This window comes from Periplaneta americana, chromosome 2 (genome assembly GCF_040183065.1).
Source record: "Periplaneta americana isolate PAMFEO1 chromosome 2, P.americana_PAMFEO1_priV1, whole genome shotgun sequence".
Lineage (NCBI taxonomy): Eukaryota > Metazoa > Arthropoda > Insecta > Blattodea > Blattidae > Periplaneta > Periplaneta americana.
Window position 1 is genome coordinate 21,164,043 of NC_091118.1, and position 20,214 is coordinate 21,184,256.

The 20,214-nt window shown below is 35.4% G+C and overlaps 1 protein-coding gene across 1 annotated transcript in view; it reads right to left on the reverse strand.

Annotated features, from left to right (window-relative positions):
• The window catches only part of LOC138715769 (very long chain fatty acid elongase 7-like), a 44,789-nt gene extending 36,530 nt beyond the window's left edge, over positions 1-8,259 (reverse strand). Inside the window, exon 1 of the mRNA XM_069848837.1 lies at positions 8,233-8,259. The gene's annotated coding sequence lies outside the window, so the exon portion shown is untranslated. The remainder of the gene's footprint in view (positions 1-8,232) is intronic.
• Positions 8,260-20,214: the final 11,955 nt, after the last annotated feature.

Genomic DNA, 20,214 nt, shown 5'->3' on the forward strand with positions numbered 1-20,214 from the left:
CTCTGTTATCCTGGACTTTCTTAATGGCATACTCTAGAGCAAAGTTAAAAAGTAAAGGTGATAGTGCATCTCCTTGCTTTAGCCCGCAGTGAATTGGAAATTCATTCATTACTATCATTCTATCATTCATTACTATCAATAATAAACTAAGGAAACATTTGTCAATTATTTCTCGTTATCAATAATAGTTTTATTGCTCTTGCATGTAGTAACAAGGTAAATGTTCAAATTATTATTATTATTATTATTATTATTATTATTATTATTATTATTATTATTATTACTGACCACTAAGTATGTGTTTCTATAATTCTTCTGTACTTGCATGAATATTGATATTTTTAGATCTTCTACCTAGAAGAATAAAATTATTAGGTTTTATCTCAATTTTAATCTTCTCAATCTTTAGGTGAGGGTAACTATTTATTAGTTATTCATTTAATAATAATATTGTAGAAAAATGTATTCAATATTATGTGCCAACGAACTGTTAAACGTCAGGAATTGACATGTGTTAAATCATAGCCAGGAAGAGAAAGATAAGATAAATAAATGTACAGAAGTCAGCTACCTATTGGAGTTTGAAATATCTCGTGCTCTAAAGCCTTTTTAATAGAACAGAATTTCTCAAAAGAGCAATGATTAAAATAGCTTAAATAACTTGTCCATAAGAAGTTTTTAATTTAGAAAAACTGCGAATTTCTTGATCAAGTATCGAGAGAAGAATTTAGAAAATTCCTGATTATATTCAAGAGGAAGGTTAAAAAAGAAGCAAGAAAAATCGTAGATTATTCACTGGCTCTTGATGACAGCAGTGACATTACTGATACAGCAAAGTTCAAGATTTTTATCCGCGGGATTGCTGAAGATATTAGTACAGGAACAACCATTGGTTGTAGCAGTGGCGGCTCGTGAACTTGTGGATTGGGAGAGCTGCAGTAGATTTCGGTACATACAAATTTCACTTCTTGATACCATTACTAATAAGTAGAGGACAAAAATAAATGCACTAAATATCGAAAAACCAAAACTTCCTGTATTGGTTGGGAGATGTCTGTGGGACCATTTGCTAATCCCTAAGAAAAACTAATACCATCGATTTCAGTCTGAATTTCTGATCGGCAGACACTCAACTTGCAATCTACCAGTTCATTCTGAATTGTTTTAGAACTACCTTTAAACAGTGGCATGTTCCAAATGATTTTTAGAGGCTCGTTTAGATTACTCACGAACTGTAGCAACCCACGAAACACATCAGGGTTCTTCGAATCGTTTTTTCATCCTGTCCCCTAAGGGGAAGTTCATATTGGCCACAAAATTTGATACAATTAATTTTTTTAAATAATTTCACGATTTTTTCTCACTTCTTGATTATGTTAAAGAATGTTTGTTTTGTTCGTTTCACTTAATTGCACAGCAGTATGAGTTGCGTAACATAGCCAATGAAACAACATTTTTCAGGTGAGACTGCGAAGATTCATGCATTTTGCTTTTTAGAGGCACATGTCCTAAATCTGTCACACCACTCCTAGTCCATGCAGCATCACCACCGAAGAGGAGGCAAGGAAAACAAAATACAGATTTTTTTTTTGTTCACATCCACGTAACCACAAATGCTTAGCGTAAATTTCATTGTTATACTTCCTTACATATAATGCACTACTTCGGCTGGATGAAGCTTAAGTAAGATTTAAGTCGGGTAACGGACGACCCTTTAATTTCACTTCATTACATCAATATTCTCCTCAAGGGAAAGTTGAGAAAAATAAAATTAATATTCTGTAATTCACACACACTCATGCTTGCAAATTTGCACTGGTTAAGTTACGGTATTAAGACGTCACACCAAAGCAACACTCAGATATACTGATGGTCAACAATTTTCTAAAACTGGAAAAGAAGTCTCTTTCGTATTTTACGTGCTATATCAAAAGGATTCTACTCCTGCAATCATTTTGAGTTAAGGCAAATATTAGGTTCTGCTGGAGGCTGGATATATACGTAATAATAAGGCAAAAGAGAATATTAATTTCGTTATATTAACTCTATAAGATTATACAACAATATGTGAAAAGAAAATAAAAATTTTGTCATTAAGTTTCAAGGGAATAGAGAATCCATTTGACGCAGCATTACAATAGCGGTGTGGGAGGAGAGGAAAGATCCCTTGTGGCCTGGCTCTGCAAGCCACTGCAGCGAGATATGGGTTTTAAACAGCGGCAGTTTCCCTCTGCTTCCCTTCACCTCTCTACCCCCTGATCATGCAAGACACACTCTCTATGAGCTGACCACCCTGTAGATCCCAGGACGGCTTTGAATGCAGTGTCAATTCCAATATAGTCGACGCGCAAAAAGATTATGCATAAGATAATAGTACATATTCCCGGCCAGATGAAATATAAAGCAATTTACCAATAAAAGCTGTAACAATTCTTCTACAAATTAAAATAAATATAATTTTTATTTTCCTGTCAAAGCAGGGAGTGCTGCAGCTCCGCAGCTCTTATGGACGAGCCGCCCCTGGGTTGTAGTTTTCATGCCAACTACCTTTCCTCTGTCTCCTTACTTCATAGGCTGTCTGTCGCATGTAATCACTGCAGCTCGAGTTTTGGTCACCTCTGCTCTATATGCATACCTAACAGTAGTAGTCTCTGTGGGTAAATTCCTATCTTTACTCATGAGGCACACCTCTTGAGAGATGCAAAGAAATCGCGTTTACCAGCATACAGAGAGCGTGTAGTGCAGAAATTGAGGGAACCAGACTCGTGAAAGGGAGTGCGTTGTTATCAAAACACGCTGTCGAAGTGAGTACTGGAATGTTTGCGATAATATGGCGAACAGATCATTACATACGTTCCAGTGCTGGAAACCTGTTTAGATTAAAAATCCCTCAAATTCCTCCTATTTTATCCCTAGATTCCAACAAAAAAAATCCACAACTTCAAAAATGCATCCACTGAAATACTGTTAGCTATAAAAGATGCATTTTACAAGTAAACTCTTTTCCAAGATATTTTAATTTTGTTTTCAACTTCTACATTTTTAAATTGGTATATTTTAACTTCAATTATTATTTATTATAACTTTGATCACTTTTGCATACTTTAACTATACGTCATGTAAATTATGCCTAACACATATGTAATTATTTTCGTGCTTTTTATGCATTTAAATTGTTAATTTACATGATGTTCTAATTATAATATCTGAAGATGATCGAAGTAGGGCGAAAACGTTAGTCAACAAAACCAAATTAAAATAAATGTTTTGAAATAGACAAGCCATAATTATTCAAATTATTTAGTTATTCAAACTTTAAAAATCATTTTCCTCGAAAACAACTTTTCTAGAGTTGACACACTTTCCCCAACCACCCGCCATATATCGAGTTGGTTTGTAAGATCTTAATAGTATGAAAGAAACAAGTCGAAGCTATTCTATTAATCAATAGAGTAAATAGATCTAAGTTGAAGATATACTATTAATCAATAGAGTAAATAGATCCAAGTTGAAGTTATACTATTAATCAATAGAGTAAATAGATCCAAGTTGAAGATATACTATTAATCAATAGAGTAAATAGATCCAAGTTGAAGATATACTATTAATCAATAGAGTAAATAGATCCAAGTTGAAGATATACTATTAATCAATAGAGTAAATAGATCCAAGTCGAAGCTATACTATTAATCAATAGAGTAAATAGATCCAAGTCGAAGATATACTATTAATCAATAGAGTAAATAGATCTAAGTTGAAGCTATACTATTAATCAATAGAGTAAATAGATCCAAGTCGAAGCTATACTATTAATCAATAGAGTAAATAGATCCAAGTTGAAGCTATACTATTAATCAATAGAGTAAATAGATCCAAGTTGAAGATATACTATTAATCAATAGAGTAAATAGATCCAAGTCGAAGATATACTATTAATCAATAGAGTAAATAGATCCAAGTCGAAGATATACTATTAATCAATAGAGTAAATAGATCCAAGTCGAAGATATACTATTAATCAATAGAGTAAATAGATCCAAGTCGAAGATATACTATTAATCAATAGAGTAAATAGATCTAAGTTGAAGCTATACTATTAATTAATAGAGTAAATAGATCCAAGTCGAAGCTATACTATTAATCAATAGAGTAAATAGATCCAAGTTGAAGCTATACTATTAATCAATAGAGTAAATAGATCCAAGTTGAAGATATACTATTAATCAATAGAGTAAATAGATCCAAGTCGAAGCTATACTATTAATCAATAGAGTAAATAGATCCAAGTCGAAGATATACTATTAATCAATAGAGTAAATAGATCCAAGTTGAAGCTATACTATTAATCAATAGAGTAAATAGATCCAAGTTGAAGCTATACTATTAATCAATAGAGTAAATAGATCCAAGTTGAAGATATACTATTAATCAATAGAGTAAATAGATCCAAGTCGAAGTTATACTATTAATCAATAGAGTAAATAGATCCAAGTCGAAGATATACTATTAATCAATAGAGTAAATAGATCCAAGTCGAAGCTATACTATTAATCAATAGAGTAAATAGATCCAAGTCGAAGATATACTATTAATGAGTAGTATAAAACAAACAACAAGTTGATGCTACACTATTGAACGATAGCATGAAAGGAACAAGAATTTGAAGGTATACTACAGATCGATGTCGTAAATATAAACCACACATCAAAGCTGATCAATACTATGAAAAAACAGCAAGTTGATGCTAGACTAATTATCAATTGTATGAAAGAAACAACAAGTCGAAGCTAGACTACTGATCAATAGTATAAAAGAACAGTAACTTGAAGTTAGACTATTGACTATAAAGGAAATAAGTAGAAGGTAAAACTGATGATCAATAGGATGAAATAAAGTCTGGAAAATGAATTAAAAACCCGATACTAGATTACTGAGCAAAAGTATGAAAAAAAAAAGTACAAGTCGAAGCTAGAGACTGCATATCCATTGTATGAAAGTAACAACAATTGAATCTAAACTAGTCCACACCTGTGGAGTAATGGTTAGCGCGTCTAGCCGCGAAACCAGGTGGCCCGGATTCGATTCCCGGTCGGGGCATGTTACCTGGTTGAGGTTTTCTCCGGGGTTTTCCCTCAACCCAATATGAGCAAATGCTGGGTAACTTTCGGTGTTGGACCCCGGACTCATCTCACCGGCATTATCACCTTTATCTCATTCAGACGCTAAATAACTTCAGATGTTGATAAAGCGTCGTAAAATAACCTACTAAAAATAAATAAAAGAAACTAAACTATTAATAGAAACAAGTTAAAGCTGGATTATTGATCAAGGGTATAAAAAACTACAAGTTGAAACTAGACTACTGATCAATAGCTCAGAAAAGTACAAGTAGAAACTAAACTACTAAATTTATATACTATAATTGCATAGTAGATATAAGACAAATTGTATTGTATACTTATTAATTTAAATTATGGAATCCGCCCCTGAGCACGAATTCTCCCCTTTCAGGGGCGAGCTAAAGTTTTTTTCTATATATAATATTTGTTATGTTATAATTATTAGCAAAATAAGAAATAAATAAATAAATAAACAAACAAATAAACAAATAAATAAATAAATAGCATAAAAAGAAAGAACTATAAAAATTACAAGTTGAAACTTGACTACTGATCAATAGCACAGAAAAGTACAAGTTGAAGCTAAACTACTAATCAATAGCATAAAAAGAAAGCACTATAGAAAATTACAAGTTGAAACTAGACTACTGATCAATAGCACAGAAAAGTACAAGTCGAAGCTAAATTACTAATCAATAGTATACAAAGAAAACACTATATAAAAACTACACAGTCGACCTGGTTGGCAAGTTGGTATAGCGCTGGCCTTCTATGCCCAAGGTTGCGGGTTCGATCCCGGGCCAGGTCGATGGCATTTAAGTGTGCTTAAATGCGACAGGCTCATGTCAGTAGATTTACTGGCATGTAAAAGAACTCCTGCGGGACAAAATTCCGGCACATCCGGCGACGCTGATATAACCTCTGCAGTTGCGAGCGTCGTTAAATAAAACATAAATTTAATTTAAAAACTACAAGTTGAAACTAGACTACTGATCAATAGCACAGAAAAGTACAAGTTGAAGCTAAACTACTAATCAATAGCATAAAAAGAAAGCACTATAAAAACTACAAGTTGAAACTAGACTACTGATCAATAGCACAGAAAAGTACAAGTTGAAGCTAAACTACTAATCAATAGCATAAAAAGAAAGCACTGTAAAAAGCTACAAGTTGAAACTAGACTACTGATCAATAGCACAGAAAAGTACAAGTTGAAGCTAAACTACTAATCAATAGCATAAAAAGAAAGCACTATAAAAAGCTACAAGTTGAAACTAGACTACTGATCAATAGCACAGAAAAGTACAAGTTGAAGCTAAACTACTAATCAATAGCATATCAATACCACTATAGAAAACTACAAGTTGAAACTAGACTACTGATCAATAGCAAAGAGAAGTACAAGTCGAAGCTAAACTACTAATCAATAGCATAAACAGAAAGCACTATATAAACTACAAGTTGAAACTAGACTACTGATCAATAGCAAAGAGGAGTACAAGTCGAAGCTAAACTACTAATCAATAGCATAAACAGAAAGCACTATATAAACTACAAGTTGAAACTAGACTACTGATCAATAGCAAAGAGGAGTACAAGTCGAAGCTAAACTACTAATCAATAGCATAAACAGAAAGCACTATATAAACTACAAGTTGAAACTAGACTACTGATCAATAGCAAAGAGGAGTACAAGTCGAAGCTAAACTACTAATCAATAGCATAAACAGAAAGCACTATATAAACTACAAGTTGAAACTAGACTACTGATCAATAGCAAAGAGAAGTACAAGTCGAAGCTAAACTACTAATCAATAGCATAAACAGAAAGCACTATATAAACTACTAATCAATAGCATAAACAGAAAGCACTATATAAACTACTAATCAATAGCATAAACAGAAAGCACTATATAAACTACAAGTTGAAACTAGACTACTGATCAATAGCAAAGAGGAGTACAAGTCGAAGATAAACTACTAATCAATAGCATAAACAGAAAGCACTATATAAACTACAAGTTGAAACTAGACTACTGATCAATAGCAAAGAGGAGTACAAGTCGAAGCTAAACTACTAATCAATAGCATAAACAGAAAGCACTATATAAACTACAAGTTGAAACTAGACTACTGATCAATAGCAAAGAGAAGTACAAGTCGAAGCTAAACTACTAATCAATAGCATAAACAGAAAGCACTATATAAACTACTAATCAATAGCATAAACAGAAAGCACTATATAAACTACTAATCAATAGCATAAACAGAAAGCACTATATAAACTACAAGTTGAAACTAGACTACTGATCAATAGCAAAGAGGAGTACAAGTCGAAGATAAACTACTAATCAATAGCATAAACAGAAAGCACTATATAAACTACAAGTTGAAACTAGACTACTGATCAATAGCAAAGAGAAGTACAAGTCGAAGCTAAACTACTAATCAATAGCATAAACAGAAAGCACTATATAAACTACAAGTTGAAACTAGACTACTGATCAATAGCAAAGAGAAGTACAAGTCGAAGCTAAACTACTAATCAATAGCATAAACAGAAAGCACTATATAAACTACAAGTTGAAACTAGACTACTGATCAATAGCAAAGAGGAGTACAAGTCGAAGCTAAACTACTAATCAATAGCATAAACAGAAAGCACTATATAAACTACTAATCAATAGCATAAACAGAAAGCACTATATAAACTACTAATCAATAGCATAAACAGAAAGCACTATATAAACTACAAGTTGAAACTAGACTACTGATCAAGAGAAGTACAAGTCGAAACTAAACTACTAATAAATTGCATAAACAGAAAGCACTATATAAACTACAAGTTGAAACTAGACTACTGATCAATAGCACAGAAAAGTACAAGTCGTAGCTAAACTATCAATCATTAGCATAAAAAGAAAACATTAGCCGACTAGATTACTGATCATTAGTATGAAAGAAACAACAGTTGAAACTAGAATAATGAAACAAACAACATGTTAAAACTAACTATTGATCAGTAGTACAAACTGAAACCACAACATGAAGCTAGACTATCGATGAAGGTATAATAATGGGACATATAATAAATGTCATATTTAACACTTACGTCCTGAACGCTTTTCACCTCGAAGAGAATAACTGTACTTCAGAACTTTAACTGAAGGTAACAAAGTAATGAAGAATTTATCAAGTTACGTCACTAGTTTTGTATTATCAGCCTAACTAAAGGAATGCTAGAAAACAGGTTTTCATTGCACTCTCGTGTCATGTCATATCATGCTAAGTAACAAGTACAGTCACTTTTTTTTCTGGGATGAGACAGAAAAAGAGAAGTGTTAAGTAAATTTATTATACATCTTGATTACACAACTTTTAACACTATGTCACTTCGGAATATATGGCCTACCGTATTCTTTCACGTATTAAAATTAGGTACATTATTGTTAACTAATTTGTATGTTATCTTTCCTGAATTTCGCGCCTTCTGATTGTGCTTCTTGTGGGGGTGTGTTTTTGTAGTGTAATGTGGAGTCAAATAGTGTGTGTGTTCTGAAATTGAGCTGTGTGTTGAGAATTTCATTTGGATGTGTTTTTGTGTGTCTGTATATTTCGTATTTTTCGTATTTTTCTAGTGTGTTTAGTTTCTGTTTTTTTGGTTGAATGTGTAGAATTTCCATGTCTGTGCTTATGTTGCTGTAAGTGTGGTTGGTGTTTGTGATGTGTTCTGCGTATGTGGAAATATTTTGTAATTTTGTTATGGCTGTGATGTGTTCTTTGTAACATGTTTGAAATTATCTACCTGTTTGTCCTATGTAGAAGTTGTTGTAGGTGTTGCATTTGAGTTTGTATACGCCTGTGTGGTTGTATTTGTTTGTTTGTGTTGTTTGTGTGTTGAGGTGCTTTTGTAGAGTATTATTTGTTCTGTATGCGATGTTGTGATTTAATTTCTTGAATGCGGTTGCAATTTTGTGTGTGTTTTTGTTTTCGTATGTTAGTGTATAATGTATTTTTTTGTATTCTTGTGTTTGTGTTGTATTACTATGTTTTTTTTATGATTCTGTTTTGTCTTTCTTATCATGTTGTCTATTATGTTAGGGTTGTATCCGTTTTCTTGTGCTATGTATTTGATTGTGCTTAACTCTTCTTTGTAGTCTTGTTGGCTCATTGGTATGTTGATTAGTCTGTGTACCATTGTTCGGAATGCAGCATGTTTGTGTTGTGTTGGGTGATTGGATGAGTTGTACTGGGTGTTCATTTCAAAGTGTGTCATGACGTCACTGTTGTGAGTCAGCGATTTGAAGCGAGTTTCACCTTTTATGTCAGAGAAGTTGCCTATTAATAAAGTCGTTCAATCTGAACTTGAGAACGTGTACGGTATAACTTGAACGTCGTAGCAACAGATGGCGGTCTGTACGGTCTGTGTGCTACCATAACCTCTTTCGAACTGTGTTTTCGCGGCAAGTCGTACGCAGGGTATTTGTTATCGGTTGCGTACGGCAACATTCCACAGTACAAATCAAATGCTCCGTGTCCATGTTGATCGTCCAAGTTAATGTCAGCAAATACGTAAGTAAACGTCTTAACCCTCTCCCCATATCCCGACAGGAAGAAAAAAACTCACCTCAGTACGTGTTTCCAAACAGTTCACATTCCTGCCACTACCGGCGTTACCGTACGTATCGGTAAACCGTACTCTTCAGAATGAATGCCGTACTTGCTAGGCAACTTCTCTGGCACATAGGTAATACGCCTCTGCGAAAGTGTAGGAGGATTGAATTCTCTAGGCTCATCGACTAGCCACATGACGTCATACAGCGAGCCATGACACACTTTGAACTGAACACGCAGTATATGTGTGTTGTTGTTGTTATGGGTTTTCTGTAGATTTTGAATGTGTGTTTGTTGTCAACTTTTGTTATTGTGACCTCTAGGAAATTTATGAATTTGTTGCTTTCAGTTTCTAATGTGTAGTGTAGCTTTGGGTGTATTTTGTTTATGTGTTGATGCAGGTTTTGGATCTGTCTTTTGTATTCTTTGTATAGTATTAGTATGTCATCTACGTATCTGTGCCAATATATGATGTTGTCTGCGTGTTTGTTGTTGTCTTTGTTTAGAATGTATGTCTGTTCTATGTGGTGTATGAATATTTTTGCTAGTATGCTGGAAATGGGTGATATCATGTGTAAGCCTTCAGTTTGAGTGTAATATTTGTTATTGCATATGAAGTAGTTCTGTTTTGTGATGGGTCCGTAATGTGGATGATTTCACCAATGTGTTCTTGTGGTGTGTTGTTTTTGAGCAATTGCTCTAGTATCTGTAGTGTTTTCTTTATGGGTATGTTTAGTGTATAGGTTGGTTATGTCAAGATTTGCTAATGTTGTACTGTGTGAGATGTGTTTGTCTTTTATTTTATTCACTAGCTCTATGTGTCCCTATCACCACGGCATGGCGCGTCCTCAGGTTGCGGATCGAGGAGACGGCCTCCAGATATGGAGGGTCGCTGTGAATATATTGAATAAGCAGTCGCGGACAACCGATGAGGGGTGGTCCTCCAGCTTGGGGGTTGGGCGAAGAGCTAACAACCCATCACCGTAAAAAAAAACAGCTTGTTACGAATCCTTCAACTAAGAATTTATCTTTTGAAGAGGTGGAGAAGTTCAAATATCTGGGAGCAACAGTCACAAATATATATGATACTCGGGAGGAAATTAAACACAGAATAAATATGGGAAATGCCTGTTATTATTCGGTTGAGAAGCTTTTATCATCCAGTCTGCTGTCAAAAAATCTGAAAGTTATAATTTATAAAACAGTTATATTACCGGTTGTTCTTTACGGTTGTGAAACTTGGACTCTCACTTTGAGAGAGGGACAGAGATTAAGGATGTTTGAGAATAAGGTGCTTAGGAAAATATTTGGGGCTAAAAGGGATGAAGTTACAGAAGAATGGAGAAAGTTACACAACACAGAACTGCACGCATTGTATTCTTCACCTGACATAATTAGGAACATTAAATCCAGACATTTGAGATGGGCAGGGCATGTAGCACGTATGGGCGAATCCAGAAATGCATATAGAGTGTTAGTTGGGAGGCCGGAGGGAAAAAGACCTTTAGGGAGGCCGAGACGTGGATGGGAAGATAATATTAAAATGGATTTGAAGGAGGTGGGATATGATGATAGAGAATGGATTAATCTTGCACAGGATAGGGACCAATGGCGGGCTTATGTGAGGGCGGCAATGAACTTCCGGGTTCCTTAAAAGCCAGTAAGTAAGTAAGTAAGTAAGTAAGTAAGTAAGTAAGTAAGTACTAGCTCTATGTTGTTTTTTATTGTTGTCTGTTTTCCGAATTTTATGTTGTTTCTTATGATTTTGTCCATGTATGTGGCTAGTTTGTGTGTTCGGGCGTTTCGATAACTGACTAACGGTCTGGCACACATACACCCACGGGAAGGATAATCAGAAGGCGCGAAAACCATGAATATACAGTTCTGAAGATAACCTAAAAAGGTTGAAAGTAATCAACAACAAGGTGGGTAATTTTAACAGTTGAAAGAAATACAGTATATATTCCGAAGTGAATTCATTGCGGTACTTTAGAATTTGCCATGTGTATCCATGTGTGTTGGAAAATTCCGCCTCCCGACCCGTATTTTTCAGTTTTATTGTAATCAAAACAAGTTTTCAATGTACATGTTGCTCTCGAAAGTTCCAAAAAACAAAATAATCTTCGAAGCGCGAGGGCCTGTCTATCTGCTAACAACGGTGCAAGATTTTCAAATTCATTTTGGTTCCGATAAGTTACTACGATACAGAAATCTTATTAGTATTCACCTCTCTGCTGAGCTAACTTTCTTAAAGACGGTGAGAGACTGTTCTAGGCTATAACCTACAGTATGTCATAGGGTTTTTTCAGTTAGATCGCGATTTAATCATCTTATATTTTTATTGAAAAATAAGCCTGTTTCACTCATCTTTTTCACTAAATTCTGGATTTTTTAAATTTTATTTTAGTAGGTTATTTTACGACGCTTTATCAACAGCTTAGGTTATTTAGTGTCTGAATGAGAAGGTGATAATGCCGGTGAAATGAGTCCGGGGTCCAGCACCGAAAGTTACCCAGCATTTGCTCATCTTGGGTTGAGGGAAAACCCAGGAAAAAACCTCAACCAAGTAACTTGTCCCGACCGGGAATCGAACCCGGACCACCTGGTTTCGCTGCCAGACGCGCTGACCGTTACTCCACAGGTGTGGACGATTTTTTTTTTGTGACGGTTGTTGAACGTTAGGATATTTCTATAGACATATAACACGACACTTTTTGTACAATTTCTTCGCAATATACTATAGTACTATTAAAAATGAAGGCTTTGCATACAAAACCTTTATTTCATTTTCCGCTTCACGGCCGCTGTCCTTCCGTCCAGGCGGCCCGGATTCGATTCCCGGCCAGGTTGTCATTTCTTTCACGTATAGATAGTCAACTGCGAATGGCGGCGTCGTTCAAAAGTTTTGGTGACGCTAACATTAGTGAAATATAATTTAGTAAGTCAATTAATATCTATTTTATTGCATTGGAGTACTTTATTTCTTTTAATCTTTATATAGGACAGGTTCCTCTATGAGCGCGCAATCCTACAAGGGAACGCCCTTCGATTTTTCTATGTTGGCTGCATTGCAAAGCGACTTTTTTTTTTTTTTTTTGCGATCGGATGTGTTTCTTGTTCCATTGTCGTCACATGGTTATATGCAGCTTTGTGAGTAGTGAGCGAGAAAATATTGCCATATTATTGTTTGTTCCTATTTCGCTATAAAATACTGACGCTTCATCATAAGGTATTTAAGCACAAGTATCTGCACGGTTGGATCTCAACTAGTACTGGACTCTTTTTATCCTGAGACCTAACTAATATTGAATATTTCAAATATGTACTTATTCGGATCCAATTCGTATTCACCCTGAAAATTTGTACACTAATATACGTGTTGATGAAACCCCTAAATTAAAAAAAGAAATAGACTTACACAACTGAAAACCTAATTAACCAAATTATAAACTTAACAACAAAAAATTAAAGATAAGTTAAAGATACTAAGGTACTCCCGTTTCCCTCTATCATTCCACCAACACTCTCCACCTCCCTCCTCATTTCATATATTTTTTATTTTATTTTAGTGGGTTATTTTACGACGCTGTATCAACATCTTAGGTTATTTAGCGTCTGAATGAGATGAAGGTGATAATGCCGGTGAAATGAGTCCGGGGTTCAGCACCGAAAGTTACCCAACATTTCCTCGTATTCGGTTGAGGAAAAACCCCGGAAAAAACCCCAACCAGGTAACTTGCCCCCGACCGGCAATCGAACCTGGACCACCTGGTTTCGCCGCCAGACGCGCTAACCGTTATTCCACAGGTGTGGACCATTTCATCTATCATCTGCAATAGTAAAAATAGGTTAGAGTAAAGTCTTGGGGATAGTACGGGTTTCCAACGTTGGTATAAAAAGGGCTTGGGGCTTATCAAGCTATTCATATGCGGACGGAGCAGGATGGCCGACCTGTCAGCGTCGACTGTTCAGAAAGGGCTTGGGGCTCCGGACTCCTGAGACATTTGACTAAAACATGAACAGTTTCAGTCGTAGGTAAATTTGTTATTATTTTTTGTCTCTGTTATTTATACTCGCTTTAACATCTTTGGTCATATCGTGAGTTAATCTTTGGTTGAAACCAGAAGGCCTGTGTACTATTGTTGAGACTGGTTCTATTGTTGTGAATTAGATGTCGAATGTAAATGTATTACTGATTTGTTATGAATATGATTTCGGTGATGAATGAGGCCGGTGATATTCAGAGATGTTGTGGTCTGAATTTCCTGACATTTGCCTTACGGTTCAGGGAAAACCCTTAAAAGCCTCAACCAGGAAATTCAACCCGACCGGGAATCGAACCCGGGCCCTCTGCCTAAGAGACCAGCATGCTGACCCCTACACCACAGAGGTGGTCAAATTTGTTATTGTATGATTATTATTGGTGATGTTATGATAATTACTAATTACTAAATATTATTACGATTATGATTATTATTACTATTAATTATAACAATAAACTACTACGTTTTATTTTTAACAAATTATTATACATTACATTAGAAATGTAGATAAAGACAGTATTTCCTTTTATTTTGTCATTTCTGTTTGTATACAATGTTTTATTGTGCATGCTTGATATTTTATTCTTTTTTCAATAACACTGAATAACAAATTTTTACTTTTTGTCTTGCTCCGAAATAAAAATAGGTGAATATTACTAGCATGTGTGCCCTAAATCTGAATTTAAAATCCAAATTTCCCCATCACATACTATTTTCCGGGGAAAATAAATTCAATTTTTTATTGCAAAACTTATTTGTTTTTAATTTTTCACTGCTACTGATAAAATTACAACATACTAGGGATTCAGAATTCCTCACAAAGGCTCATTCACGATGAAAGTTAAACATAACATAAGCGTTAACTTAAGAATATAAACGTTACGGTAAAATCAAGAAGTCATACCATCATTCACGAGGGGAACATAAACATAATCGCAAACATACTTGGTAACCATGGAAACATAACAACGACGCCATTTCCTCATATCCTGTCGTATACTTCTGCGCTCCACGATTGTGTTCTGTTTGCAAATCACGTAAGCATAAGCATGAAAGTTTGGAGTTTGCAAACTTTCATGTTAACGTCTTACGGTAATGTTTATGTCAATGCTTATGTGAATCATTGTGAATGATCCCATTTGGTAGCCTTGGCGCAAACTTCTGTGTTTATGTTACGGTTATGTTTAATTTTCATTGTGAATGGGCCTTAATACTTTAAAAATGTGTACTAAATACAAAAATGATGTACATACAGAGTGATTTATATAGAACTGACACATTTCTTCCATTAATTGTTTCAAAACGAATTGTGCTAGCGACAACTTATTATACCTAAAATGTAGAGGAATTTTGGGAGATTATTTACCTCTATAGCAAATGTTGAAAATGTCCTCCATCCTGCATAAGGCACATCTCAACACGTCGTTCCATGTTACTGGCCACTCGTTGGAGGACTCTGTTGTTAGCTTGAATCTCCTGTGTGATGTTGTGCTTCAGATCGTCCAATGTCTGGGGACGTGTGGCGTAAACCCTGTCTTTTAAGTAACCCTATAGAAAGAAGTCCGGCGTTGTCAAATCCGGAGATCTCGGTGGCCACAGGTTCCTGGAAATTATTCGGTCGTCACATAACCGGATAAATGGAACCATGCTTCATCTGTGAACCATGTGATGGACAATATGGCAGGATTTTGCACAATGAACGTCTGAAACCAACGACAATAATTCAATCTTTTATCCTTATCTGGTTCCTGTAGCTGATGAACAACCGTAACCCTATATGGCTTTAGGCTCTCTGACACATTGAGTAGGTGTACCCTGTCTCCTGCGACAAACGTCTTAATGATTTTTTGGGTGACTGCTCCAGTCGTGCTCTTACGTCAACAACAACCGTGGGAAGCCTAGATGAACGTTGCTTGCCCTTTTCACTCACCAGATATCCAGTTGTTTCCAATTTGTTTACCAGTCCCAGTATTGTGTTTCTTTTGGGAGGATTGCGAACACCAAATTCTCTCTGGTATGCCCTTTGAGTAGCTGTAATTGAATTCGTAATCCAGTATTGCTTCACAAGGAAGAGTCGTTGATTTAATGTGTACTGCATTTTCACCTTGACACAAAATGTCGAAAACAGCTGCCAACAATAGGAATAAAACATAAACATCTGCGCATCTAGTGCTGCCAACAATAGGAATAAAACATAAACATCTGCGTATCTAGTGACAAGGAATCGAAACTCCAGAACATTCTGCTTAATTTGGTGCTAAAATTAGGTCAGTGCTGTCAAAAATAGGAATAAAACATAAACATCTGCGCATCTAGTGGCAAGGAATCGAAACTCCAGAACATTCTGCTTAATTTGGTGCTAAAATTTGGTCATTGAATGAATTTCCAACGGAATAATTAAAGAAAGAAATGTGTCAGTTCTATATAAATCACTCTGTAGTTTAAAACATAATAAAAATATTTCATGCATATAATGAGAAAAATCTCGAAATTTGAACTTACATTTAAAAGAATCTTCTGGATGACTTCTGTGTATAACTAGACCCGGGACTGTCTTTTACAAGGAACCAACAATAGTCTGCAAGCATGCTGGATGATGATCTTCCTTTATATCGCCTTTCCATTTCAGATATTTCTTGATGAATTCTTGATGAAATCTTTCCCCATGCTCGTCGCTTACCGCTCCAAGGTTAGGAGGAAAGAAATCCAAATGAGAACGTAAAAAGTGTATTTTGAGAGACATATTACAGTCCATTTTGTCATATGCACTTAATATGGTTACCACAACAAGTTCTATGTAGTTCTCTGCCCTAGAATGTCCAAGAAAATTTGAGTAAACATCTTTGAAAGCGCGCCATGCCATTCTTTCTGTAACGGAAAGTTTTTCCTCAAACAAAGGGTCAGCCATAACTTTGTGAATTTGTGGACCGATGAAAATGCCCTCTCTTAGTTTGCCTTCACTCAAACTGGTAAACTTTTCCTTTAAATAACTGAAAACCAAGTTTGTTCATTTCATAGACCTCACTTTGAACTGTTATGAAATTTACTTAATAGAAGGAACCAATATCTGTTTGTTTATTGGAAGTACAAAATAACATGCCAACAACCATAAGAAACCGGAAATAAGTCATAAATTCATAAAATGCATTAGCTTTTGTTTTGGTTTATACCCCCAACCCGCACCAGATGTTTCCTGGGGGAGAGCTTATCGAAAAGTGAAATCATAGTATATCTTAAAACCCTTACGTGATACGAAGAAAAGAGATGCATTTTCGAATTCAGCGCACATAAAACCATAAGGGACACATTGTTTTAAGTCGGAGAAAAATTCTTGTTGTTCAGTGTATTAATAACAAAATTAATGACATGATTTGGAAATTTAAGAAATGGATTACGCTTATTAAATAGGCAATCTACAGTAGTTCCTTAATAGTTATTTATGAGACAAGTTGGTGCTCATTTCACAAAAACAGGGCAGCCAAAAAGATAACTTTACGAAAGTGTATCATACAATGCTTTTTTCAATAACATAATTTACGTTAAATAAATATTTTAAGTTGGAGAGGTTATAAGATCACGATGTCACGACCATCTAGAACAACGGTGACCAAAACTCGAGCTGCAGTGATTACATGCGACAGACAGCCTATGAAGTAAGGAGACGGAGGGAAGGTACTTTGCATGAAAACTACAACCAGTGGTGGTTCCTGTACTAACATCTTGATCAATCCCGCGGATAAAAATCTCAAGCTTTGCTGGATCAGTAATGTCACTGCTGTCATCAAGAGCCAGTGAATAATATACGATTTTTCTTGCTTCTTCTTTTTAACCCTCCTCTTGAATACAATCAGGAATTTTCTAAATTCTTCTCTCGATACTTGGTCGAGAAATTCGTAGTTTTTCAAAATTAAAAACTTCTTATGGGCAAGTTATTCAAGCTATTTTAATAATTACTCTTTTGTGAAATTCTGTTGTATTAAAAGGCTTTAGAGCACGAGATATTTCAAACCCCATTAGGTAGCTGACTTCCTTACATTTATTTAGGTCATCTTTCTCTTCTTGGTTGTGATTTAAGACACGCCAGTTCCTGGCGTGTAACAATTCGTTGGCACATAATATTGAATCAGTTTTTCTACAATATTATTGCTAAATTAATAACTAATAAATAGTTACCCTCATCTAAAGATTAAGAAGATTAAAATTGAGATTAAAAACCTAATAATTTTATCCGTCTAGGGATAATCAATTCATGCACGTACAGAAGAATTATAGAAACACATACTTAGTTGTCAGTAATAATAATAATAATAATAATAATAATAATAATAATAATAACAACATTAATACATTATTCACCGTGGCAATTAATCTTTCTATATACTCCTAATTGAACCGTTGAGCAGAGTAAACATATTACATTTTGTCCGACAGATCAACAAAAAAGTTCTCCTCATTATTTACGAAACCACCTCTTACTGCTTGTAGAGATAGAGTTTGTAGAGCGACATGATACCGCCACTGCTTGCCTTCAGTACGTGAATGAAACACACAGCAATGTACAGGAAACTCCTCGTACCCGTTTGAATGTCTGTGATTACACGATGTAATCACGACACCCGCTTTGGTCACCGCTGATCTAGACTCACAAACATTAAGAAATAGTATCCATGGGATTACAGCATGTTTTATTCATGATCACGATTTCATGGCCCTCTAAGCTGGTCATACTCAACAAAGCAGTTAGAAAAAGTTGAAGGCTATTTCCTGTTGCTATGAGTACTAGATGTAACTTCAGAATTATAAGGTCTAAAATGTAAATATGAATGTTAGTGTACCTAATATTTAAGTAAAGAAGGATCGAGGTAATGCATTAATTTCTTACTGAATGAAAGTGATTACTTACTATTTTACGCACTAATGTTTTAGAGACTAATTTTACGCACTGATAACAGTGGGTAAAATGCAACTTTCAGGAATATCTTACAAAATATTAATTAGCGTTACAAGAGCGGTATGTTGAAGTTTTCATGTTCGAGGAGAAGTTTGAAAAAGCGAAACGTACTTGACCTTTTTTAATTTTCGAGAATTGAAAGAAAATATACCGCTCGTGTATCGTACATTATTTTGTGCGAAAATCGTTCATTACATACCTGAAAGAGGAATTTCTAATTAGTTGCAATGAAATCTCCATCTTGGTTTCTGTTCAATGACGGCAAATTTGCAAAACAAAAATATCTATCTTCAACATTGTTCCTATAAAATGTTTTCTGTGTTTACTATACTCCAGCAGGCCGTGATATACGTCTGTCTTTTTTTTTCCCCCCAGTCTATGATGAGTCTGGAATCTTGTTGATCTTTTCACGGCTTCCTTAATGTTACTTGCATCACGAATGCAGTAACTTTAGTGGAGTTGTAGAGTTTACTTAATTTTTGCAAATATTTAAAAACAATAATTAACAGTGCAATTTAGGTGAAATTGCAGTGGTAAGTTTCCAATTTATAATTATTACTATATTGAACGTCTCTAAAAATAATATGTTAAAAGCCTAAAGCAGTAAAATCAATATGTCACTTAAGCGGTAAGAAGAGGGAAATTGAATAATTTCAAGGGAAAAATTGTTTCGTGGCCGGGTATCGATCCCGGGACCTCTGGTTGAACGTACCAGCGCTCTACCACTGAGCTACCCGGGAACTCTACCCGACACCGCGAGTTGTGTAGAATTCCCGGGTAGCTCAGTGGTAGAGCGCTGGTACGTTCAACCAGAGGTCCCGGGATCGATACCCGGCCCCGGAACAATTTTTCCCTTGAAATTATTCAAATCTGCTTTACAGGAAGCTTTACCTAAAGACTAGATTTGCATAATATATACGTCGCTGTGTACGTCAACAGAAAACCACAAGTCCAAGTCTCACAGAGATTGTGTGCACTCGATGTGGATCTCTGGCGTTTCGTCAGTCCACGCGAGTTGTGTGGATATAAAGGGAAAAGTTGAGACGGTGTAGGGTAGAGTTCCCGGGTAGCTCAGTGGTAGAGCGCTGGTACGTTCAACCAGAGGTTCCGGGATCGATACCCGGCCCCGGAACAATTTTTCCCTTGAAATTATTCAAATCTGCTTTACAGGGAGCTTTACCTGAAAGACTAGATTTGCATAAGAGGGAAATTGTTATGTGTGTTCGGTTGGGAATACTGAATGTGGAATTTTAGACTTTCCGCGGATTGGTTTTGTGCGGAAACCAAGCAAATACGCACGATCTCGCACAAACATATTATCCTTAAGTGCATTCCTTTCAGAAAAATAAAGTATGACGAGCGTCGTTATTCAGTCGAAAAGACTAACATGATTAAAGGTTCTAATTCGCAAATTCGCTTCTTGCTGAGGTACCTTGAGTTATTGCTGCACCTATATGTCCCCTTACCTCTACTGGTAGCCCTGACG